The sequence below is a fragment of the Phasianus colchicus genome, chromosome 2, assembly GCF_987193195.1.
Source record: "Phasianus colchicus chromosome 2, bPhaCol1.hap1.1, whole genome shotgun sequence".
Classification (NCBI taxonomy): Eukaryota; Metazoa; Chordata; class Aves; order Galliformes; family Phasianidae; genus Phasianus; species Phasianus colchicus.
Genome location: NC_143437.1, coordinates 5,151,926 through 5,177,973, shown reverse-complemented (window position 1 = coordinate 5,177,973; position 26,048 = coordinate 5,151,926). Strand labels below are relative to the sequence as shown.

Genomic DNA, 26,048 nt, shown 5'->3' with positions numbered 1-26,048 from the left:
AGCTTGCACTGTAAGCTCATCTCACATTTTTCACTCATTCATACCCCCCACTCTTTCTTTACAGGGCTGCTCTCAGTTCACTCATCCCCCAGTCAGTACTGATGTGGAATTGCCCCAACTCACATGCAGCACCTTGCACGTGATCTTGTTGAATTTCACAAGGCTCATCAAGGCCCACTTCTCAAGCCTGTCCAGGTCAGCCTGGATGGCATCCCTCCCTTCTATCATATCAACTGCACTACTCAGTTTGGTGTCATCCACAAATATCACAGAGTGATATTGAACTTCAATCTCTCTATATTTACCTGCTCTTGTCCTCGTTGAAATTCAGTATTAAGGACAGACACAAACTGCAAACAGCCACATATTTTTACAGCAGCTTCCGAAGTACTCCTGTAACAGGTAATATCACCTTCCCTGCAGTAAAACGACCATATCTGAGATAAAAATCAGTGTACTTCATATCAGAATAAAATAAGAGTGACAGAATGTTATCTTCTGCCATGAGTCTGCTATTCAACATTACTCTTTTTGGCAATGTAGAATGCACCTGCAATCACCATTCTAGTTCTTGAATAAGTCAAATTCTAGGATTTCAGTCATTATCTCTGAGAGACTTGAGAGACATAGCTAAAATCTGCTGTACCTTACTGTCACAAAAGTTACCATTGGTAAAAACGATTCCTCTGAAATCCATCCAAGGTCCTCACTGCAAACTCTTATCTGCTGGCTTCTCTGAGAATTATGCTTTTCTCATGCATTTTTTTCTGATAATGTTTACTTTCCAATACATTCTAAAACTTGCTAATAACACATAAGTCAGCACCACACTCTTCTCTGTAGGAACAGCAAAAACACTTCTAACAGATTTTTGGCTTCAGTGCATCTGTGGCAGCTTCAACAAAACATTCCACTCCATTTTTCACAGAATCATAGAATCATTAAGGTTTGAAAAGACTTCTAAATCATCCCGTCCAACCATCCATGTACCATCAATCCTGCCCACTAAACCATGTCCTGAGTACCACATCCCCACTGTTCTTGAACAACACGAAGGACAGCAACTGAACCACCTCCCCAGGCACCCTGTGCCAGTGCCTCACCACTCTTCTGGAGGAGTTTCTCCTAGTATCCAGCCAACTTGGGAACTCTTGGGAAAGTGTTACCATTAAAGAAACACCCACTTGCTTAACACTGTAAGAACACCTTGCCCACAGCCAGAACTGGGGATTTTCACCTGGACTCAGAGAGCACAGCTCCAGAGCTGTAGCCCCATCACGTTACATTGGAGCAATATGACTTCTCCTTCCCTTATGTTAATCCACAGCTGCATTTCATCCAGCAGTGCTCCCAAATGACAAGTCTTGCAAAACACCTGGAACAGGGCTCCAGTTGTAGAGGTAGGTATCTATGAGCAACCAGCAGTGGGACTCTAGAAGCTTTCAGCCTCCAAAGCTGATGTGGTCTAAACTGCCTCCCAGGCTGCAGCCTTACGCTGTGCATGCACAGCTCTCCCACCCAACTCAGGGCTTGCCCAGCCTTAAGTAGCACACAGGACAATACCTGTGGATATCTCGTAAATCTATCTTGACTAACCTTGTGCCCTTATCTCTTTATTCCAGAGATGAATAGGATTCCCAAATCACACAAGATTTAGCAGAGTGGGGGAGGAGAATTGTTACCATTACTGAGCCAGAGGACAAGAAAGGAAAGTAAGTCTAAGAGGTACTACAAAGAAATGCACAGTAAGGACTTCCTGCACCTCCTTTCATTTCCAACATTATCCTTTCAAGCTGACCTGAGCAACCTATCTGAAGCCACCTCATTACAAACTACAATAGATTGCTGGGCATCAACTCTGAAAATCAATCACAATACATATCTTAAAATGTGATTTTAATATACACAGTTCCCTGCCAGACTGCAATATAACGCATGTTGATAAACCCCATTCAAAACATCCCCCTTAGAGCTGGCCTGCAAGAGGCAGCATCAGCTAACATAGAGTTCAATTAAAATAAAACAGCAACATTTGTTGATCAATTTCCAGGATGCATATTGAAGAGCAGCTTCAGGATGAGACGTTGAGCATCTCCCCTTGAAAGAGTCTTGGACTCTACATTTTGAGAGACTGATTTCACCTTCTGTCTGCCTCTGTATGGAAAACAAAAGCAAGCCCAGGAGTAGCATTGTGGCCTCCAGCCCTTAGGTCTAGATTTCTTATTATTATAGATACTAGAAGCATCAGCAGCAAGGATTGTTTCTAAAAAACTTCAGGCTCCTCTCTAAGAAAAAATCTACTCAAAAAAATCCACATAAGAGAAAACACTGTCTCCATTCAGTATAGCAATTTAGCCCTTAATGAGGTGTTTATGACCCCGGACTCAACCAGAAGTTCAGTTTTTCTAATGACTCAGCGCCTCAGTGGTTTTGGCTTTAATTCTTTTAAATATACAAGAACAGCACCAGGACAGGGATACTAAATGAGCTCCATGAGCGCTGGTCAGTTCTATGTAGAACACTCCACTCTTGCTCCAAAAACCAATCTTTTTTTCCAAAAAACTCCTGCAGCCAGGGAGAAAAAGAGAAAAGAAAAAAGGAGAAAAGAATCTTAAGTAAGTTTAGCTTCTCACTATGAAATATTCATATTGAAATATCCAGTCACTAAAATGTACAAATTTAAATAACGAACAATCCAGCATAATTTACAAATAAGAACTGGACATGAATGTTTTAAATCTCAGCTTCCTGAATGAGTGAAGTCACAGAGCTTTCCAACACTTTATCAACTGAATAAGCGGAGCAGAAACTCTGGCACAAGTCTTCACATTTCCTCAGTGCTCTCTTTACAACAGTGCCCTTGCCAAGAAGAAGGATTATTCGAAATTTTGTGGAAAGCAAATGAATGCTGAAGAAGTTCACCTCAAATGAAACTGAAAATCTTTCTGCGCTCTAAGCCAAAAGATATGAGAAGTGAAAAAGTACAGGTTGCTTAAACCGACATTTGCAGGCACAAAACTGCCTTTTTTTCCCCGCTGTCAATTCTGCTGAAGTTAGAAAATAGAAATGATGCGAATACCAATTTTTGTGATGTCTCTGGAGATAACATGCTTTTAGCTTTGTTAACAACACAGCTGACTAACTCTGGTTACTTTTTGTTGGCATATACTCATCTGACAACGTTTTTAAAACGTAAATTCTTTTGGGAGCGCGTCTTTGTCGAGTATTAATGGCACTAGTAACTTAAATTGACATCTATGTCACACAGCCATGCATCTGTCAGTATAATAAAAATATACTTTTAAAAGATTACTTGATATTGTCTGACTTTGGCAGCAGATGTTTGAGCTTGCTTTGATGTAAAAAAGATTAAATATTTTTGTCAATACTTTCTAATTGGGAAATTTATTCAAGAAGACATCTTTATAACTGGCAGTGTTGTAAGATGCAAGGCACTCTATTGCCTCAGACACCATTTTTATTCATCAATAAAACATCATAACAGGCAGCTGGTGAGCAGAGTACAAGTAATTTATGGAACAGGAAGCTACATTTCTTCTACATGCTTTCTGAGACATCCTTACCTGCCTCTGCATTTTGTTTGATCTTTTCTCCAGAAAGCAGAGAGAACAAAGAAAAGTGAGCTAACAACTGCGTGCTGTACATTCAACCATTTTTATACAAGATGTGTTTTGGTACCTTAAGGCAAAAAGCTTCAGGCTTAAAGTTCACAGAATAATTTTGAAATATGGATAGTAAATAAAATGAAGCTGTATAATGCAGTATGATCGCCGTTATAATTAACTTTACTCTGAATACTTTCTGGCGTGCAATGCCAGCACAATCAGGAGAGGTAAAATAACATTACAGTAACGGACTCAGCCAGATTTGCAAACTTATCTAAGTGCCTAATGATGCAAAGCAGAGACTATTGGAAATTAGAAAAGCCAACCAGCCTATGAAATACGATTGACTTCAAATATTCAGGCACATCAGAAAATATCCCTATGAGCATCTCCAGACACTGCAAGCATTTTGCAAACACAGGCTTCAGAAACTCAACGTGGAGGGCGTGCAGTATACACAACTGTACACCACAAACAGATCTGTGACAACACGGAGCAATAATTTACTTAACTGTTTTCTACCATGCAGAAAATTTCTACAGATGTGTCGCTTCCCTCTGTTCCTGGAAAGGGCTTTCACCTTTCTGGACTAGTACTGAACAATCAAGCTGGGCCGAATCCACCAGCTCATGAGCAAGCAGGATGCTGACAGAGACAGCCTCACAGGACAGCAGGGATGAAGAGCTGGCTGCTCCCTATCCCTCAGCCCCTACACCCCAGCACCTCGGAACCAGGAGTAGGAGAACATCGAGCCCTGTGCCAGCCAAAGGCTCAGCCCTGACCCACACTGCTCCTGGAAGCTAAACCACTTCTGTGTTCAGCTTAGAAGTTTGGGGGTTTGTTTGTTTTCAAACAGATCATCCAAAGCAGGTCATGTTCTCGAAACATATCCAAGGACCTCAGCTTCCAGGTAGTAATTCTCATATGCTCACTCAAAAACCTCTGTAAATAAAAGTGAAGGTCTCCCCATGCAGGTTCACCATTGGCAAAAGGTACCAACTTCAAGCTCTCTTTCTAAGAAGACAGGAAATCCCCAAGTAAGACCTAGCAAATCTAAACAACTCATATGTGGGAGCACGAGAGACAACAGAAAGGGACCGAAATTTCCATGTGTTGCTTTTTTTCCCCAGATACTAAACACACATTCTGCAAATTTGTCCAGATTTAAAGATTAATAAAATTTAATAGGAGGCCTTACACAATTCAAAAGTACACGTTTTGTATTTGGACCTAATAGAATGTTTTTGTGACCACAACCATGCGGTCTATGTTATCCTATTTCTCCCTCACAAAATCTCTATGGAGAACAAACTGTTTCAGCTAATTTCTGCCATCTTTAAAAATAAAGCAGTCGTTATTTCTATTTCAAGCCTCTGACGGGTATCTCATAGGTAGATTAATTAATCATAGGTAGATTAAGCAAAAAAAAAAAAAAAATCATGTACTAGTAAGTGCTCTGGAGTTGAGTCTGTCAAGAAAATTGCCTTTACAACATTCTGCATTCAATATGGAAACAATAACTGTCATAACTTTTCAGTATTTTTCCTCTTCTAATACATTACAAACTCAATACATAATGTGCAATTATGCAAGAAAGCTATTTTTAAAGATTCTGCATTGCACCCATTCACCTTAATCAGTCATATGCAGAGCATCTCTGAAATGTGATACCAAGAGTGAAAAACACAGATATGTACATGTGAATACACCCAGAAAATACAGTGTAGGCACTGAACATGGGCAAGGCTGTAGTCATTTGGAGCAGCAGTGTAATGTGAAAGGAACAAGCACACAGGTACAATGTGATGCAGAAGAAACCAAATATGAATGTATTTTTTTACCTTACAGTAAAATACACTAATTGTCTGAATGCAGTGCAAGAGAAAATTAAGAGAAATTGAAATTGTTCGACATATACTGAAAAAAATATGAGAGAGAGCTCTTGGTCAAGAGTACATCCTCAACACTGCCATGTGAACTTCCAGACAGACTGAAGCTGAGCTTCCAACATAAAAAAAGGAGCTTACATTTTACAGTAGCCTGAGCATTGTAGGCACCATAATCGTTTCTTGCTGGGAAAGTCAACCAGAGTAACTTAAAAGGAAAAACAAGGAACAGATGAACTTGCTTTTAAGAGTTGTCATCAGGACAGCTCCAGTCCCAAACACAACTCAGCAAAAAAAAAAATCAGGTGAAATCCTGCCAGAACAGCACTTCAGCTGCTTGTGCCTTCATACCTGTGCAATCTGTGCCCTTCATACCAATCAGCTGCTATTATTTTCAGCTAGGCAGAAACCCAAATCAAATGAAAGTGATACAAAAGGTTTCCCACCGGCGCCTGGTGAAGGACAGTTAGAAGAACCTGTTTTATGAGGCTGATCTCATCTCTGGGAGGGAAATGAAGACAGACTTGTTGAATGAGAAGCTGCAACTTGAATAGGAAGGAACTGGAAAAGGCTACAACTGGCTGGCAAGCACAGGAGCAGCCACCGCCAGGCCTCGTGTGAACCCTTGTGCTGAGGGCACATTTGTTTGTCACAGTCCTCTGCCTCTTCGTGGCAAACGTGAGAAAGGCACAGGGCAGAAAGAATGTCATTCTAAAACACAGGTTGATAAATTGTCACACGCACTACCCTGTGGATAAAAGGAAGGCTATGAATTAAGATTTCATCCATTTTGTGTGTCAAATTGTGGTTTGCTTAACTGCTTTTAGCCGCTGTCAGATCAAGGTATTTTAAAATATAGCTGTGCTGAAATGTAAAGGAAAAGGAACTTTTTTCAAGGCAGAATAATGAGGAAAAAATATTCAAGCCTACTACAGCCAATTCTTCATCTCATAATTTGGGCCATTTGTGTGGTTTGTAAATGTAGCATTAAAGGGAATCAAAGTGCTGCAGTATATAATTAATCCATTTATGCAGCGTCGTCATCAATATTTAAAAGCCTACGCAAAACAGAATAAGAGGTAGTCCTAGGTTTTACCTGCGCAATTACAAAAGCAGCTTGGGTAGTAATTATTTCAAAATAATTAGTGAAATTTATATAATTCATGCATCTTTTCAGTACCCCAAAGGTACTTGAACGTGTTATCTGGAATACAGAAAAAATGCAAGTGAAGTTCTTTGTGCTTTCTTTGCCTTTGTCTTCTTAAAATTACAACCTGCCCTGAACCTCCCAAAGCCTACTTGTACACGACAACAGCACCCTATAAGCCATTTCTTCTCTTTTTCCTTCTTTCTCTTTCACCTTTTCTTTCTTTTCTTTCTTCCTCCATTTCATTCTTTCTTTCTTCCTTTTGTTGTTTCTTCCATTCTTCCTTTTTTTCCCTTTCTTTCTTCCTTTCTCTCTCTTTTTTTTTTAAGAGCATCACTTATGCACCACCAACGGTACTTTGGGAGCACCTAACCACAAGATTTCACTTCAATTTCCTTCACTAGGGAATAGTTGCATAATATTTGACTTCAAAAAGGAAAATGTCTGTACTTTCTGATTGCAAAAAGTTTTAATAAAGCAACAATTATACTATGGTAATGAAAAAGAAATGAAAAGGTGATAAAAGCTAACATACTTCATTCTTGAAACATTCATATTCAACATCCTGGTTTCAAAACAATAAAAAACCTTAACTTGTGATAAAATCCAGCCGCTGAGCAGAAGCTACCTGGGGCCCTGCCCTGTCCTGGCAGCACAGCAGTCTGTGTGTCCTTGGGGTAGGCAGCAGCACGAGGGGCCGGCGGCACTTCTATGCACACAGGAGGGCTGGGCAAGGGCAGAGCTGGCTGTGGCTGCAGGGATGGCCTCAGAGGGTGCATTTCAGAGCAAAATTAGCACCACTGGTTTTGCTTAGGATATTAACACTCATGAACAGTGGTTTTAAGCTAAACAAAAAAAGAAAGCAAGAAAGAAAAAAAACCAAAACAAAACAACAAAAGCACACGTCATGCCCTACCAAAGGAGCTCTTGCGTTTTTTTCCCAGCTATGCAGACAAGACCTTGCTTGTAAATTCTGCCGCAAAGTTAGAGGAAGGCAAGGTGTTATTGCACTGCTTTTGCAAGAGCAGCCTGGAAGGAAGATTCTGACAATGAATTATAAGCTCCTGGAAGCAACTAGCACAGACGTGTACGACTGAGGAGCCTGGAAGCCAAGCACCAAAGTAAGGACTACGTTAAGGCACATCCAGCTGAGCCGATGCAACATGCTCTGCATATGAACGTGTTATGTAACCTCTCTAACCATCATCTCTTTATGTAGCTGAAATTAGAAGCAGCTCCCACTGTGGTCAGCATGAGCCACGCTACAGAAGAAATAGAGAATCTGGTTAAGTATTTTCCCATACATTCTGTTTTCCAGCACCGGTCTAAATGGTTGCTGCAGGGCTAACTAGTTCACAACAGCCACGTTTTCCTTTATGGAGGAAAGTAGAACTTAATACATCTGGGTATTTCAGTCAGATCAGGCAGAATACATTACAGCAAGATAAAGAACATATACCTTCCACCATCCATAAGAATATTCTCCCAAATGTTACTTTATACAGGTGTCAAACAAACAATTCATACTTTAAGTGAACATTTCAAAAAGTTACAGCCTATAAGCTGAAAAAATCTTGAGAAGACCATAAAGAATATGAAGAATAAAGAATAAAGTGCAGCCATCACCGTACCGGAGATCTCAGAAAATGCCCCTGTTATGATAAAAGCAAGTCAGTTGAGTCAGAGATTGGTTATCCTCCCCATTTTACTGCTCCAGGAGCATGCAATTCATGACATGCCTCAAAATGGAAAAGCGTTGTCTGAAGTTTGAAAAATACAGCAGAAAGAACCCATAATTATTATTTTTTCCGTTACCGTTTTCACGTTCCATGAAAAATTCTTTTCAGAAACTTTACAGGAAAGGCAGATCACAAATAATCAAAATGATGTGAAGGCCTGTAGATACTTTCACGGGCATGACAGAGCCAAGAGCCCAGCTGAAATCACTGGAAATGACAGCATTTCAGATTCTGTGGGACTCTTCTTTTCTCCTGTCAGGTTGCTGGGGTTCTCTGATCTCTCCTAGCTGCAGATACTCACCATTCATCTCAGCAATCAGCAGGCTGGAGCGATAGCACTGTTACTTCCCCAGCAAACACCACCCTGCTCCTGGTTTGCAGAGCACCATCTCTGTCCCTGCTATGGGGTACCACTGGCCACGTGAGATGTGAAGAATGGAGCCAGGCAGTTTTGTTATACTCCCAAGAGAGCTCCTTAAAGCTATGATTATGGCACTTCTTAGTGATGAAGGAGATTAAAGGTATTACCCACCAAAATTGCAGTAAATTAGCACTGCTGTTGTAAGACTGTATTCAACCAGAAGCAGTATTAAGGCCTTGATGAAGACTTTGCTGAGGTTATACTGGACAAGAATCTTTCTTTTCTCCGTAGCACACAAAGATGGCAGATGGACTGCATCATCACACATTAACAGTGCCATGCAGGAAGCGAAATCACCAGGCAGCAGCACCAAACCAGTAACTTCACCACATACACACCAGAGCACCATTCCTAACCCTTCCCACCCTTCTTCTTGTCAGCTCCACTGTTCACATTTTGATATAGAAATGTAGCCCTTATCTACATTATCTGCACTACTACCTCAGAGTGCCTTTCCTTGCAGGTCTATTCCCAGTTAGAACTATACTTGAGCTCTCTGGAGCAGATGTGTACTTCGGATGCACACGTGCAGACCATAGGCAGAAGGCTGATTTCACTAAGTGGCCATGGAAAGAAATGGCACTGCCAGGTGGCAGCGCAGGACATCTGTGTTATGTGAGCACAAGACCAGCGGTGAGATTTCACCCCCTGTGGGATGCCTGTGGTTAATTCACCACCGCCACCACAAGCACTTCCACCACAAATCCTTTCAGCTCTAACCATGCCCCAGGACCACAAGAGCTGCTTGCACTTGCTGTTTTTGCTAGTGTTTCTTTCATTCCTTCTAGTAGCAGTTAGCCCACTGAGTCAAGGGTAACACCCCCATGAATATGAAATCAGGGGAACCAGTTTGATCCTTTCTCTGGACCACGGCTCCATCTCTGCATGCCATGCCACCTCACTGCTGGAACCATGCTCACAGAAAGCGTGGAATAAAGAGGACTGCAGCTCACTAATTAGAGGTTAAGACAGGGAAAACACAGCCAAAGAAGAACCCTACAATTTCTACAGACAATTAAACTGAAAATAAATTTAGGAAAGCTAATTAATCACTATGAAATTAATTCACTTTTTTTTTTTCCTCCACTAATGAGTATTTTTTGAGTGTTGATCAAATAAACATCTTCATGATTTGGGTTTTACCCATCTTCCTCCAAAGCAGAAAGAGATAAAGAAGAGATGAAATGTAAACTTGTAAACTAGGATGAATGTGTCTGGTCCAAGTTAAGTCCTCTTTCTGTCAAGTGCTATAACACATACATTCAAACTATCCACAACTTCCTAAAAAAAACAGTTCTCAGTAAGTTGGCATTTTAATAAGTTATTGTTCTTTCTCTACTTTATACCAGGAACATCCAAAAGCTGAAGATGCTCCAAGCATCCATATGAACCTTTGCATCCATGACTTGTATGTATGAATATTTGATCCATTCCACAACGAAGACACACAAACAGGGATGCTGCAATCTAATATGAGCACAGCAAACACTTCTTTTCATTACCCTAATACTACTAACACAATTTATGAGTCAGCTGAGTACTTATAAAAAGCTACTGAGAAAACAAAGACCGAATTAGGCACAGCAGAAACACTTACTTACTCAAATACAGTAACCAGCAATGTCAAAGAATATGACATCTCATGCTATATAGAAATACCTTTGTTAGGCAGGTAAAACATGCTTTTATAGCTGCTCAGAAAAGAAAAAGATGAATGATCTTTTCAAGCTCTATATAAAATGATTTCTCTAGTAGCAATTAATAGAGACAGGCCCCAGAACACCAGTCTCACGCTCTAATCATCAGTGAGAAAGAAATTAAATGACAATTAAAAAAAGCCTTTATTGAATATGCAAAATTCTGTTTTCTCTTGGAAAGCAACTGGAGCAATTTCATATTCTATAAGCACATTAGCGAGGAAACGGTTCAGAGGGTAGCTGGAGAAGAGCTTGTGTCCCTGAAGCATCAGGTAGATTGACTGGAATACCAAACACGCTGCTAAGTACAAGTGTAAATTCATGCTCGTGACTTGTGGGAAAAGAGGCCCTGCTAATTTATCTATAAGAATCCTGCATAACAATCCTGCGATGTAAGAACATCACTCCTACTGAAATGTATAAAACCACAAATAGCTCAACATTCTTAGCAGAACTTGTTATGGGCAGCAGCAAACATATTGCTCTGCCTGGAACACACAGCTTTGCAGGAGCGTGGCTCTTTGCTTCCCCTCAAGTCTCAGGCAGCCTTTCCTTTATACTTCAAACAAATTAAATCTACTGCAATTAATGATTATAGTTTTTCCTTCAATCAGCCCATACTCCTCTAGGAAATTAACTTAGCTATTAAAAGCCTGAAGGCTGGAAAGGAACCTAGTTAGATGAGTTTTACCTCCTCTGCATTGCCTGTGTAATCAAATGCAGTTTCCCCACCAGTTTAATTCTAATCAGTTTAATTACTGAAAATTACAACGAAGAAAAAGCCCTTGCTTCTCACACCAGAACAAAGGAGAAAGGCTGTATGTGCTCGTACAGTACTGGGCGACAACAGTGTGATACTGCATGTGAGGGAGGGGAAATGACCAAAAATAAAAGCCAAACCCTAAAATTCTTTAGATAGCAGCTATCAGCACGAAGGGGTGGAAACGGCAAACCACAAGGCAAGAATCTAACTCAGAGCAGATTACTTCCAAGGTGTGCAACTGGGGAGAGTTTATTACCTCAGCACTGCAAAGCCTTGATTACATAGGATCCACTCAGCTCTCCAGCTCTGTTTCAGTCTTTCAGTCAAATGTTTGCTACACAAAGCAACGGAAAAGCAATACGTGCTCAGCCCAGGACAACTTAATTCTGTCTTTCCCACCAAAAGAAAGCAGTTAAAAACCTCAAAAGAAGCAGAGCTGCCATGCTTATGGAGAAAAAACTAAGCTAGGAGCCACAAGCTTTTCTTGCCACGTCACTAAAGCTGACTTATTCTAGTAATCATTCACTGGGGTGAAAGACAAAGTGAAAGATGCACACTGAAATGTTCTGTTCTATATGATAAAATATAATGGGAGGACAGATCTCTCAAAGAAGTCAGACGCTCAAAAATATGTATAGAGAGTCAGTATGCATGTATTCCTCTGCTTCATTTCCACAGCAAGAAGTACTTCTTAGTGTTACAAAACCCACTTTTCCAAAAGGAATTATGTCATGCTTCTCTTATCTTTTGCCACAAGGAGACTTCAATGCTGAGCAGAAAAAGGTCACATAATATCATCTTTTTGTTTCTTTCCAAATATTCAAAGAAAAAAATATTTCCATTCTTTCATTACATCTTTCTTTTCAGCATTTTCCTATTGGACCACAAGGGCTTCATTGTCTGCTTCATAATTTTAAGGACCTCTGTTATGCCCACTTGAAATCTCCTCTGCCAAAATGACTGATTCCAGTGATCCCGTGCAAACTGCTGATCTGCATTTCACTAGTACTCCAAAGCCATCTGATCTCTACAGGAAAGGTGTAAGGAGTGTTTTGGCAACTAACCTGAAGATGTTGTGGTCACTGAAGAAATTGGAAAACATAAAGCAAGTAAGGGTGCTACCATCACGCAGAAGTCTAAAAATATCAGAAGCAAACCATTTCATTTCTGCTGAGTTCACTCGTCAGCCAGCCTTATACTTTACAAAGAGCACTGTGGAGAAGAGAAATTCTAGCTTAAAGCAAACAAAAACTGTAATTCTTCACCAAAAAGAAAACCTGTGAAATCCAAGCCAACTTCTTAGCTGTTTTCACTTATTTCTTTTAATACAGAAAATTGATGGGAGGAAATAACACGGCACTTAGCATCCTGCACAGCAAGATGAAAGGGCAAACTACAGAAACTTTAGCATAAGGCAAACCACGCATTTTCTTAGAGAAGCACATCATTTTTTTCAGGATGACCGCTCTGTTGCAAGGCAGCACACGTGCCTTTCACAAGACCTCCTTCTGTGCCAAGATGTCTGCAGCCATGTAGTCCTTGGAATTGCCCTCAGTTTGCAAAGGGCTGCAGAAAGCAGCATTGTCTTGATGAGCAAACACCATGTCTGTATCTGAGTTTACAGAGCTCTCCAGAAGGGAGTCTCTGACCAGAGATATCAGGACCACATGTCCCAGCGCGGAGAATCCTCAGGCTTATGTAAATACAGCCACTTACTCACAGCCTTTGTTCAAAAATACCCGGCTTTGAGCATTTAAAAGGCTGTAGTGTTAATAGGATCAAGTATATCTGAGGACAACACAACTCAATCAAGGCTCTTCAAATTTCTAGATCGTCTTTAGATAAGATGTTCTCATGTATTCTTAACCATTCCTAATTGCTTTACCATAAACACTTGAGAGGACACTTTATCCAATCCCTTGCTGATTTTTCCTAGACTTCTCTTCTCTTAAGAGGATGGGGAAAGCTGCAAACCAAGTACCCTGCAAATCACGAACATGCTTACTTTTTAAGTACTAATCAAACTTCCACATAGCAAAGCAGGGAAAGAACTTAAAACTTTAAATATTCCAGAAGCACGGGTCTCTTACAGTAACTGTTTGCTAGCTGAAGGCTTTTTTGTCTGCTCCATTCAAATGGAGCAGAAGAAGTCAAGCCCAGAAAACAAATACAAACCATAAGAAGCAAAGAAAGACAAAGGTTGTGACAAAAGGTCAACTTCCAAAACTCTACCTTGGTTGCTTTTGTTTCCTCTGCAGAGAAAACTCCATCAATACTTTTAATTCACACTGCAGTTTTGGGGCACATCTCTTGGATTCCATGAGACGCTGTTAGAAAGAATTACGGCTATCAAATCTGCAGCAGGTCTCACAAGAAACAGTAAAATCAGCTGTGTGTGTTCATCAGGGATACTTTTAGCAGGCTGATACCACAGTCATCTGAATACCTCTCCTGTAAGCAAAGGGAGAAGAGTGTTGAGGCTGCATCTGTTGCAGCAGGGTGAAGTCAGCTGTTATTAATGCAATCATAGATGATAAGTTCCATCTTTACAATTTCCAAATTCATCTTCAGAAGAACATAACCATATTTATTTGAAGCACCCCAAAGAGCTCTTTTAAATGAAAAGAAAAAAATTTAAAAACAGCTGAACTAGCAAATGAAGCAGTCGATGTTAGGCGTATGAGAGAAAGGATATTAATATCTGTTTTGCTATTGTCATCTCACTGAAGCTGAGATTTGAAATGCATTATGTTGGGTGTGCAGAACATCCTCTCGTAAAGATAAATTCCCCGGCTGGTGTGGCTGAAGGACTTTTGAGAAGAATAGATGCACTTTAGATGAATTTCCTGTTCTTCAAAATCAGTAATTCCAGAGGATGCACATTTGGAGGTCCGAGGCCCTTTGTACAGCAGAACCAACGCTCAGTGCTGCACAGAGCCCTCTCACACCACCGCCCCAAGGGTCAGCACCCACACAGCAGCCAGGCTTAAGGAGATTAAATTCTCTAATCAGAGAAGTACAGTAGAAGCAGAAGACTGGATATGTCATAAGTATAGTTTCAGAAAACAAATCTTAGAACTCAGCAATTTCACTTTTACTGTAATGGATGTTATGACAGCTTCACAGTGGATTCATATTTAAATATAACTTTAGTCCCCTCTTGCATCCTCCGAAACATCCATCACTGTAACTTTTGCCTTTTCATAATTTAAATGAATAATCTTCAGCTCCTAAATACTGCTTCAGTCTGTTTTGACAGACAAAATTAATGCCTCTTGCAGCTCCTGCAGAAAGTATGCAAGTGCCAGCTCCCAGATGCTTTGACCTTCCCAGGCAGGAGGCCACAAGTCTCACTGGGCCTGAGGGAACGGCATGGAGCTGTCAGGAGAGGGCAGGTGGGGCTGAGGGAAAGGCTGTGCCCCAGAGGGCGGTGGGCATGGCACAGGCTGCCCAGGGCAGTGGGCACGGCCCCGATGCCGGAGCTCAGGGAGCGCTGGGACACCGCTCTGACACTGGGGCTGGGGGTGCTGTGTGGGAAAGAGTTGGGCTCGGTGATCCTTGGGGTCCCTTCCAGCTCGGGATGTTCCATTCATTCCAGTGATTTTGGTGGGACTTCTCAGCCCTGACACCACAGAGCAGCAGGGTGAGGGCCGGGCAATGCCACAGTCTTGCCAGTGAGAGGCCAGGCCTCAAGCCCTCCTTGGGCTTAAGACCACAAGAACTTCAATGCTTTGCAAAACAGAAAGTGGGTGTTTTCATAGTCTTATGAGAAAAAGACCCCAGTGACTCCAATAGACTCAATTTCACCTGCCATAAGAGAGAAAATGAGCTACATACCTTTCTGTCCCATCTGGGCTATTTGGCGGCTGTGCTTATTTGCCCCAGAGGAGTTCTACTGAGTTTTAATATATGCATGCTTTCTGTCTTGGGATTCATGACCTACACTGGCCTGGAGATCAAGTAAAGGGAAAAAAAGGCAACAAAAATCAGTTCTTCACTTTTATATGTCTCTCAAGAGCCCCCAGTCACAGTCTGGTCCTCTGGCCAGTAAAGGAAAATGAATACAGGAAGAGCGGTGCTGTTTTGATACTGTTGCCATGGTGCAGAAGCATTATTCCATATATGCGCTTCATTACATTTATCATCTAAATCATATTCAACAGGTAACTCGCAGTACAGCCATGGGAGGCAGCAATCTCTGATGGCCAGCAGCTCAAAGCCGGGTTGATAAAAAGCCAACAGGCTGGAACAGAATCTGGCATTACTTCCCAAGATATTAAGCAGGTTTTACTGATATTAAGACAATTGGTGAATGCATTAAGGATCTTCTTTCAGCTTTGCGTATTTAATAACGGGCAATGAGCATCTATGAATGGCACTGTACTCACATCTGAAAGAGCTCCATTAGGAAAGAAAAAAAACACGGTGAAAAGGGATTACATGCTCCACTTTAATACATCATTTAAAAGCTTACCAGAAGGATCAAAGTCCGTGCAAAAAGACTCAAAATACTGTTGATTCACAGGACATCTTCTGAGAGACCTGAACCTGTAAGAAAGCTCCACATCCCAAAGGAGTATTTTTAAAAGCTAAATGATCACCTTTTATTTCATTCAATTACAAGCATGCTGAACATTTACATAGCTGCAGTTAAAAAGAAAAAAACCTACTGTAACTAAAAATTCCACATAACATGCCCTGCTTATTAAATTCATTAAATTGAAAAAATATTGGTTTCTTCTGTTGAAAAAGAAAAATGTTGAAATTTATAGCAGCTTTAAATACTGCCAGGAACGCAACATTTTTCCCAGTTGATATTCCTTTCTTCTTCCTTCCATTTTATCCTCTTTCATAAATGGCTATATATCATCCCTAGAACACTGGGGTGGGATATTTTTATTACTGTTCGGACCTTTAATGCCTTTAGTTTTCCACGCTTCACATTTGAAGAATGTAAGAGAAAATACACATCGTGACAAAAAGCGTTTGCTAAACCAGTCTGATTTAACTAATGCAACCAAAGCCACAACAGATGAGGAATCTGTAAATGGCAGTGTTTGGACTATTGCTTTTTTGAGGGATGCTCCTCAAGAGCCATTTAAGCATAACAGGCACACCTCCTCAGCTCCCCAATAGCCAGCAGTCCTGCAGACAACAGACACAGGCAGTGAACGCCCCACCTCATGGGGGAATCTCTCTTTCCACTGACTACGAGATGGAATCTGGGCTCAAAGTCAGCTCTTGTAGTTAACCTTAAGTTGAGAACCAGCATTCAACCTATAAGCTTGACAGCATTCACATCACGCATATTCAGAACTGGAAATCTGCACGATGTAGGACAGTGAGGGACAGTCAATACCAATTTTCAAAGTATTGAACAGTCTTCTTCCTGCAGTTTGCAAGTGTGTCTGCATTTCTGCTTCGGTACAGAACAGGCAACACAGCAGAAAAATCCAGGTTTTCACCCATGCGAAGACTCTTAAGCAGAAACCCACAGCTAGAAAAATGAGCCCTTAGTGCCACATACACAGCAGCTCCAACAGGGGAGCATGAGCAAGCAAGGCGCCACAAAGCCCTGGTGTAAAAGTGGAAATGCACTGAATTCTTGCCCTCAGTCCCACTCACAGCCTTTTCCCCCTTCCCCAACCCCCATTTTTCCATCGTGCAAGGCTCCTTGCATTCCATGTTCCCAGCCCACCCACGTGCTGTGCCCCACAGCTCTGTGCTGTCCCAACATCGTGCTCCACCTGCATCCTCTCCAAGCTGCCCTCCTGCAGCTTGCTGCCCAGCTGCCTCCTGCAGGAGGACATTTGGCCTTTCGGTTCTAGCACAAGTGGCTTCCAGTAACCACATGAAAGTGATGTAAGTTAGAAAGGAGATGGATTTGTAAAGAAGCAGCTAGTAGATGGAAAAGCCTACAGCAGGCTGCACCCGAGCAATATTTGCATTTAAAAAAAATAACCCTTTTCTCACTGCCCCAATAAATACTGCAACTTCCCTGCTCCCTTCTGTCTTTCAGGATTATCCTTCAAGAAAGATGCCTACAATGCACCTCTGGATAGTCAAGAAAAATTCTGCTTCAAATTAATTTATCTGAGAGCTCCCTTGAGAGGGAATGTGGCTGCTGACTAGGAAACCTTATCTGACAGCTCTGAGCTAAGAGGTCACATGGGGCTGGGAAGCATCTAGATTGAAGAACAGCCATTATCCTTTACTACACATGATGTCATTTTTTTTCTCTCAAAAACAAAGCTCTTGAGAACATTTGATTGGACACCATATAGATCTTTTAAAGTTTGTCCCTCAGTGTCTCATAAATGCCAACAATATGACTGTGAAACTGGGAAGAAACACGTTGTGGAAACATGCTAGTTATTGAAAACCAGAGGTGTGGAAGACACACATGTATAAATCAGATATTGAGCCATTTCTCTTCAATTAGGTGGATTTGCAAAAAGTTTCCCTTACCAAAATTTACCATGAATGCTGAATTATTAAACAAACAACCTAAATTGGATACCAAATACCAATCATTAGCACAAAGTGAAAAAACATGCTCCCTTGAGACAAGACAATCTAATCGACCTACAGGAAATAAATACTGAAGAAGTTAAATTTAGTGCTCACTAAGTACTATTTTAACCTCTCTGTTCAGCAAGATTTAAGATTTGTCTCAGAAAAAAAGTTCTCTCTTCTCAAATTAACTTTACTCTCATCCTTTCTTCCACTTTTTTCTGCAATTAACAAGAAATAAAGCAACAGAATCCTATACTGCAATTACACTTCAACTGCAATGGGGCAAAGGACGACCCTTCTCCAACCACTAGATGAAAACTAACATTTACTTTGAAGCCCCAGGTAATTATTATTTGTCTGATTTTTTTTATTTTGTTTTCACGGAGGAACACTGCTGGCAGCATCGAGTTTCCACCCATAGAAATACACAGTGGAAACCCAAATTAACAACAGAATTGGAGGCTCTAAGATGCAAATGTCATCTGCCAGTGTCCTGCCACCTGCCCTGAAGGATCTCAGCAGGGTGAAGCTGAGCTCCATGACTTCATACAGTTAAGACTGTAAGTGATGTTTAAACTAGAAATGTAACACTGCCATTCGTCAACTGGAAAAGAGAGACCGAGCAATCGTATTCAAGAAATAATTCTGTCTAGCAGCTCTTAAATGTGCAGACTCCACTGAACATTCCTGTGAAGCAAATACTGAGCACTTAATAGCGCAGATCAGATTCTGCAGAAAACAAACTTTATCACATTCCAGCTCCAGGTAGGAATACCAGTGCCAAATGCACAGCCCACTATCACAAACCTCTCCAGACGATCTCCAGCTGCCATAGGAAATGTGTCTGGTGGACGCCTCCAGCCCTGGCCATCCAAGAGCCCTGAAGGTCTCCTGAGGGTCAACAGAACAACTCTTCTCTGTACCAACAGGAGTTTATGGAGGTTGTCTATGGGAAGGGCCATCTGTCTTGAAGGAAGTCCTCATGAGGACCAGCTCAGGTCCACCAAAGCAGAATTTTACTGTGAGCAGGCAGACTCATTTCAGCTCTTTTTTTTCTGTCCTGGGTACAAAAAAGATACCCTTCCCTTAAATAAACCTTCCCAAAATTGTTCAGACATGCACTCTTCACAAACCACAATGCTTTCAAAGTTAACAGAAATAAGGAAATCCTGGTATTTCCCAATGCTTGCCATGACTCTTGGCACTGCCATAGAGCAGCAGCTCGCTCCCCTCCACTGCAGCACCAGTCCTGCTGCCACTAACAAGACAAGCTGCAGAATACAGAATAAATGCATACATGGCATTTGGCATATTTGTTGTGTGATGTTTTGCAGCCCTACATCATTCCTTTGCTCAAGTTCGGCTCTTCTCAAAGTAATTTGTTCCACCAGCACGCTTCGTGTGCTGCCCATCAGGGAGCAGAACGCAGAAAAGGCGATCAAAGTGTTGCTAAACTAAATGAGACAAATTACTGGCAAACTGGCTTCTTCATCCTGTTTTCTCCTTCTTGGTTTTATTATTCTCATGTAGCAAAACATGACAATCTCAAATACCCTTGCCACAGAAACGCCAGCTATTCAGGGTTAAGAGCCATGAGGATTAAGCTACAAAGAAAACTATGCATCCAAATGCACGATGTTTTAGACAAATATACACAACAAGCTTGAATTATTTTCACTTGAGTGCTAAGACTGCTAGAAAATGAAAAAGCTTTAAAAGTTCTGCTGCACTTATTTCGTTGTTGCTGTTTTACATAATTAACGGGACCTTTGGACCACTTAAATGCTTCATCATTGCCCATTTAACAAACACAAAAAGATGCCACTTGCTCCGGAGAAAGCCGCTTGGCACCAGCGAAGAAACAGCTCGATTCATCCCAAACAAAGGTTAACAAGTGGGAAGCAAAAGCAAAGCGCTAACGGAACGCTGTCCTGGCCGCAGGGAGCTTTAGATGGATGCATTCCCGGCCGGTGCCCGGACACACAAAGCGTGACTGCCCGGCTATGGATCCCAGAGCCACGAGCCCGCTGGATGAGCAGTTCTGTGGGCTGGACGAGCAGTCTGCCTGCCAGCAGAGAAACTGCGGGACCAGGGCGGCCTCAGGGCCTTTCCACGAGGGAAAAAGACCGCTGGATTTCAGTGACATAAAGGAGCTTCCAGCCACGTGCCGGCGCCCTCGATGGAACCGTTGTTGAACTCCCAGGATAATCTGAAGTGAAGTCGGAATTACAAGGACAGGAACAGCAAAGTGTTACGGTGTGTATAAGCAGTTCTGGTGTTACCGAGCTTCGATATACGATATGGAAAACACACCAGTCTATCTGAAATTGTCTCTAATTAAAATCAGTAAATGCTGATTGCCAGAGAATGAGCAATTTATATAAACAGACATTCCCCCGTATTTTCCCATGCACAGAGGATGATTATTCACTCACAACTCCACCAATTCTATTTCAGCATCCTTCATTATGGACCCAAAACTGAATCCACACTCTGAAACAATGGAAAAACTGCTAAGAATGCTGCCTGCCGAAAAGGCTGGGAGTGGTTTTAGACCCTAATTATTTGTTTCTTCCATCACACTACTTTTGCTGTTAGTTTCAGTGCTATCAGCTGCAACTACAAGCATAAAATATTGTAATCCTGTTTATAACCCAACACTACAACAACCATAAACTCACAAAGCACTGCAATACGAGTTACTATCCAAACACATATATACAAATCATTACAAGTCTTATCTAGGCTTCACTGTTGATCATATTTCTGCTGAGTTTTCTTTCTAAAGCTCTGTTTTCCTGATCTTGAAAATGAAACACACACTGGCCTGTGCCAGACTGAATGCCACTGCTTCCTCAGTCTCTAACAAGAGGTCTGACAGCATAATGGTTCCAAGGGACTGCCAAAAACTGATCTGGGGAAAAGAAAGAAGAGGATCAAACCACCGCACCATCTATGCACTATTTTAATACTCCAGTAGCTGGGCAAACAAATCAAAGACCTCCACGTCCCCTGTGTACCACTTCTCTGATTTACAGCCTCAGGAACGGACAGACCTAAAGATTCCAAACACAACCTCCTCCTGCAAAAGCAAAGGGAGGAGATCATTGCTCAGTCTGCCTCTACAAACTCAGGTCCCCCAGGACAGAGGGCTGCAAGGCACCTGAGTGCAGTAACAAGGAGCTGCGTGTGCCATTTCTTCCCTGAAGGCTGACCTGCCAACCATCCTCAACACCTCCCAGTAAGGCTTCTTTTGCGGTAATACAGAGGCTTAGGGAGGGTTTGAAGACCACTTTGCTCTTTATATCCAGCTTGGTAGCAGATCATTTTCTACCCTGCCCCCTGCAATTGCTGTCTGTACACCCTGCTGCAGGACACAAGTGCTGCAGCTGACAGGCTCGTGCCCACCAACCTCAGCAGGAAGGGACAGCCTGCCATGTCACACAGCAACAACACAACGCGATCTGAAGGGTCCTGCCTTAAGGACAAGCACCTGTCCCTCCCCTCTGTACACAGACTGGAAACCAGGGAGATCCCTGACCCCAGAGAGGAGCCGGTGCTCTCACAGGGCACAAGGAGCAGCCATGCACAGGCTCAGGGCTAATGGCACGTAATCAGGAGCAAGGAATGCAAGTTGCTGAACAAACCCAGATGCTATTATTATTTGACGTCCCACGCCCCTCCAGACATTCCCACCCATGCCTTTTGTAGTGCAGTCCAAAGCCCAGGCTAGAAACAGACCGTGCAATTCCTTTCACTGCTTGAGATAAGAGGACAGGTTCTCCTCTCTTCCAGCACAACGCTTCACAGATTTCTCATAGATTGTGCTTTATTTCACCTACTGGTTTATTTTTCTAACCCACCTCTCATATAAGGCAGGTGGTATTCTGGATGAGAACAGCCTGAGAACTGCAGCATTGATTGAAATCACCTCACTTGAGACCTACTTCTAACAGAGGGCATGAAAAGATAGCCAAGGGAGAGTGGAAGAGCAGTACCACCAAGCACAAGATCCCCACATACGGCGATTCCTCCTAACACTCACTCAGCTCAGAGAAAAACTGTTGGCTGCAGGTTCGAAATAATCCTTGGTGGCTTTCTCCTCCGCAAACTTATTCAGCCGCTCTTTAAGCTGTAAGCATTCGCAATACCCTCTGGCAACAAGTTTCATAAGCCTGGTGCCCATTGCACAGAAAGCCTGGCTTTGGCTTGCTCTGAACCTGGCGCTAGCTGTATTTATGCAGGTGTTAAGAGTTTTAGGTTTTATTACACTTCTTTTAATAACTTGCTCGGAGCATATGAAGGTTACAGGCTTGCAGTTCTCAACTTTCCCCAACACACGTTCAAAACGGTGACATTACAAGTGCCACCTTACACACCAGAAACACTTTAGACAAACACTGAGATCATGAGTAATTCACCTTTTTCACTCTTGACCACCTTCAGTAAATCTGGAAAACCCTATCTCATCCTGGAAACGCGCTAGTGCTGGTTTTCCTTCTGTTTGCTTTACCTCTTCCACGTTTGTTTCATCTTTAGACGCAGCCTTAAAGTCCCCACCAAGAAAGCTTTCTGCAGCACAAATCTCTCTCCCAGGGATGTGTTCACCCCTCTGCCTGGCTTCCACCTCCCCTGCTCCACCTCTCTTGAACTGCACAGCTCAATTACTGACCGAGAATTCTGCCAGACCTTCAGTTATCCTCCATAATAGTTTTAAGCGCAAGGATTTTTCACAGGGGCAGGAAAAAGACAAGGCAGCTTTAAAGCTAATTGCTTTTAATGCAGATAATCATCTCCTCTGACCATTGTCTCTTCTTGTTTTGCTAAGTGAAGCCAATGAAAAATATCTTTGCATTTTGTAAAGTTTCATTTGAAGTCTCAGCCCTCCTAGAATCGCTCACATCATTCACAGCTGAACAACTGGATTGCTTATTTTTGCTACAAGGAATGAGGGAGAGGTGGAAGAGTTCAGAACCTTCCAGTCAGCAGCATGAGAAGATTGGCAAGGCCTGGCCACTGTTCAGGTCCTTACTTTGTTGTTGTTCTTCATTCTTTACTCAGAGGTTGGTGAGGCCCTGGCACTGCTGCCCAGAGAGCTGTGGGTGCCCCATCCCTGGAGGTGCCCAAGGCCAGGTTGGATGGGCCCTGGGCAGCCTGAGCTGGGGTTGGGGCTGGGAGGGGGGCTTTTCCAACCCAAGCTATTCTGTGATCCTGTGACTTATCCTATGATTCTATGATTCCGTGATTCTGTGTCACTGCCTTTCCTCTAACCAGAGTTAAGAAAAGATCCTCCAGGTCTCCTGTTCACAAATCACAGACATGACTGTTGAAAGCAGCTAGGATTCATCAAAGAGTACACAGAGACTTTGAAATTGCTGCAGAAAACCTGCCAGATGGCTCCATTCTTCATGGTCACATTCACATCCTCTTCCCTCTGCAAGGTCCCAGAAAGAGGATAAGCCTCACAAAAACCTTTTAATGTTATACAGCTTAAATTTCAACCAGGCTTTTCCTTATCTATCCCATTTCTGTTCATTGCAGACAACTCCAGTGCTTGCCCTTCTCTTCTGTCCTACCAGCCCACCTCCAGATGTCCCATCCTGTGAGATATAACTCTATGTAAGTCCTCCCATTGCCAAGAAGCCTTAGCCTGGCCAAGTCATTACCAGCTTTAAATGTCTGGATTTAGACCACTGGAAACAGGGACTTCCACAACATGTTTTAATTCACTACCACAATACAAAGGCAAAAGAAAAGTGAAAGTTGGGGCCACCTAAAGAAGAGAAAGGTGCTGCTTTTAACAAGCATCCGTTCTCTTTTCAGTATTCTGAAACTCAGTAGTATTTTCAGGTAATGTTTAACAGTGATGTTGAAGGGCTCTTGGGGACCAGAGGATCACGGGTAAAACAAGTACTCATTACAATTTGATTCTACTGAGAATAAAATGGATGGAATTGCCTGGAATATTTTTGGAACAAAAGGACTTTCCAAGTCACAGCATTTTGGCTGGATCGTGTCAGCATGCAGACACACACCTCATCTCTGCAAGCTCTTCCTTAAGATGAAAAAAACAGAAACAAATGAATTTGAATAAGAACGTATTCCAAACAAAGTATTACTTAACTAGGAAAATTCCTGATAGTTCCAGGAAACAAATTTCAGCCAGGAAATGTGAGGTAAGACTTTTTGTACATGTACTTAGTATATTAAAGAACCTCGCTCGAATATTTGTATGCAATTTTAAACATAAGGCTTGCAGAATAAGATATTAAGAACAATTACTTTTCATTAGAAAAGATTACTTATTTATAAGTATCTTTTAATCTGAACAATTATGGTTCATCATGCATTGCTGCTGTTATCAATATGCAATTTGTTTAGAATACATTAAAGATTCTATATACTTATCTATAATAAATCAAGTTTCCTTGTTTTGTACTTTGGAAAAAAAACAGATTGGTGACTTTTCTTCCCCCAGTGCCTATGGGCTATCAACCTCTCTGACAAAGTCAAAGCAATGAACACAATTAAAAGATCAATTTCTATTGACAGTCTCTACACTCTTTTGGAAAGCAAAAGTATCCCAATCACTGATGGGACAAATAACAAAGAGGAAGAAAACAGGGCAATTTTAAAGTGATTATAGGAACCCTACCAATCTGAGCAGTTTATCAACAAGAAGGACAGCACTTTTTCTAAGATAGTTTTCTGCTCTCACGTTGGTGCAATGCTCAGAAAGCCCCAGCAGCAGCCCCAGCCCTGCGGCTGCTCGCACCATGCTCAGCTCAGACCAATGGCAGGTCCCAATTCTTGGATTAACACTGCAAAGAAGTGAGCTTCTGCCTGCTGTCAGCAGTTCTGTATTTTTGTTGGTTGGCTCAACTCCTTGATCTCCAAGGAATCACCCCAAAGATCAGAGGCGGAAAAAGAACCAAAGAGCAAAAAATACCTAAGCAGAAGAATTACTTGGTGGGAATGGGCAGTTCAGCATACAGGTGTTTGTCTGCAAGTGTATTAAGATTGCAATGCTGTTTTATTTTCAAGTTCCTTTCTAGCCTAATCAGGATAAATTTAAAAACAGGCCTTCCAGCAGCCCACTAATCTAATTAAACTGGTTCTCCTGACAATTAAATCATCAGCCATTTAAAGCTTTCTTTTTGTTACTCTCCTGGAAGCAAACAAAGCAAAATAGATGCTTTTATACAGCACAGGTTGTTGCAATATCTGCTTCTTGACGGGAGAGGTGTCGATCTGATCTTGAGCCACAAAAGCAAAAAGCAGAACTCAGCTTGCACTGTGCCATGCAGGCACTTCTCTGCTCAGACCACGCTGGACTGCTGCTGGCAATGGAACTGGCTGAGGAAAATTCCCTTTTCTGTGTGGTTACCAGCAATTCTCTTTTGGCATGAGCACTACGCCACAGCAGTGCTATGCTTCATGCCACAGCTTAACTGCCCATGCACTGCAGAACTAAAGAGCAGACAAGTCTCTGGTAGCAAAAGAATCACCTGAAAACTGATTTTGATAATCAGTGCAATTTATGTAAGACAGGTCCCCTGCAATATTTGAGACATAACAAGAAAATATAGAAAATCACAGAATCACAAAATGGCCAGGGTTGGAAGGGACCTCAAGTGTCATGAATCTCCAACCCCCCTGCCACATGCAGGGCCATCAACCTCCACATTTAATACTAGACCAGGCTGCCCAGGGCCCCATCCAATCTGGCCTTGAACACCTCCAGGGACGGGGCATCTACAGCCTCTCTGGGCAGCTGTTCCAGCACCTCACCACTCTCATAGTAAAGAACTTCCCTCTGATATCCAACCTAAATCTGCCCTCCCTCAACTTAAAACACCCTTGTCATGCAGTTATCTACCCTTTCAAAGAGTTGAAAAATAAGAATTACTTCGTAAACAATCCAGCTCTGTGTAAGGGTCTCTTACATTGGCTGAAATACTGCAGTGTTTTGTTTTGTTTTAAACAAAATCAACCCCGATCCTATTGCATCTCCTTTCCTTTCACACGGGCATAGCTCAGCCCCTTTTCACCACCAAAGTTTGCAGATGAGGCCCACATGCAGATATCCACACCAAAAAGGCAAAAGGGGGTTCTGCATTAACACACATCTAAGTATGGACATGCTGAGATTCACCACAACAGAAAAGCAAGCACTGACAGCCATGGCTGCAGTAGCAAGAGCTGTAACGACACGGAGTAACTCCTAAGTTGGGAAACCTGGCAGGTGAAGAA

At 42.1% G+C, this 26,048-nt stretch overlaps 1 protein-coding gene across 8 annotated transcripts in view; it reads right to left on the bottom strand.

The window, feature by feature from the left end:
- The window catches only part of MACROD2 (mono-ADP ribosylhydrolase 2), an 836,889-nt gene that overhangs the window by 667,328 nt on the left and 143,513 nt on the right, over positions 1 to 26,048 (bottom strand). The window lies entirely within an intron of this gene.